This window comes from Gekko japonicus, unplaced genomic scaffold (assembly GCF_001447785.1).
Source record: "Gekko japonicus isolate JY-2015 unplaced genomic scaffold, Gekko_japonicus_V1.1 scaffold165, whole genome shotgun sequence".
NCBI lineage: Eukaryota > Metazoa > Chordata > Lepidosauria > Squamata > Gekkonidae > Gekko > Gekko japonicus.
Window position 1 is genome coordinate 492,482 of NW_015163097.1, and position 934 is coordinate 493,415.

Sequence of the window (934 nt, forward strand, 5' to 3'; positions counted from 1 at the left end):
TATCAGGGGGCAGGAGAATGACACTGTACCTTGAGACACGTCCCACAACATTTGCAAGTATCCCCTAATTCTCAGAAACAGTTTTTAGAAGAAACAGAAGGATGCAGCAAGAAGCAGCAAAGTCCATTCTGCTCTGCTTGTTGCTTGCCTGCACCCAATAAATCACCTTTAATCTGACAGCAGCAAACAATTTAGGTAGCCAGAAGTAGAGAAGTAGAGAAGTAGAGAAATACTTAACCATGGCTGCGATCATACGCACAGTTAGACCCGACATAGGTGCCAATGCCGGGCGGATATAAAGGGCGCGATCAGACAATCCGGTAGTAAACGGGTTGCGACGGGCCATGGACGGACTTTCCCGTGTCTGATCACTCCGGAGCGCTTTCATGCTGTCGGGATGGTCTGATCGGGCCATCCTGACTCCGTGCCATTGTCCCCCTCCTCTTTGCAGTATGCGCATCATCGCAAACTCCATAGGGATCTCTCCCTGTGTAGGTGCGATTCACCAATCCCTCGTTTAAGTGCACGGGAAACACACGGCACACACACACAAAACCCCGACTCGCCCGCAGTGGCGTCTGATCACACACTGACGGACTGCACCCGCAGCTTCGAAGGGAAGTTTGTGCAACTGCGGGTCAAATTCTTCCGGAGGAAATAGCCTCTCTTCCCCCCGTTTTATCTGGTGCGTGTGACCGCGCCTCATATTTGGTTAATATATACAAATTCATCTGGTGACACTCATGTTTAGTAAGTTTTCATGAAGGGGAAGGGGAGGACAAGGAGAAGGACAAGGAGATTGGATTTATACCCTACCCTTCACTCGGAGTCTCAGAGTGGCTTACAGTCTCCTTTCCCTTCCCTCCGCACAACAGACACCCTGTGAGGTAGGTGGGGCTGAGAGAGCTCTTTCAAGGACTGCTCTTGAGAGAAC

General features: G+C 50.6%; 1 protein-coding gene across 5 annotated transcripts in view; it reads right to left on the minus strand.

Moving 5' to 3' along the window:
* PLCE1 (phospholipase C epsilon 1) overlaps positions 1-934 on the minus strand; it is a 208,954-nt gene that overhangs the window by 61,472 nt on the left and 146,548 nt on the right. The window lies entirely within an intron of this gene.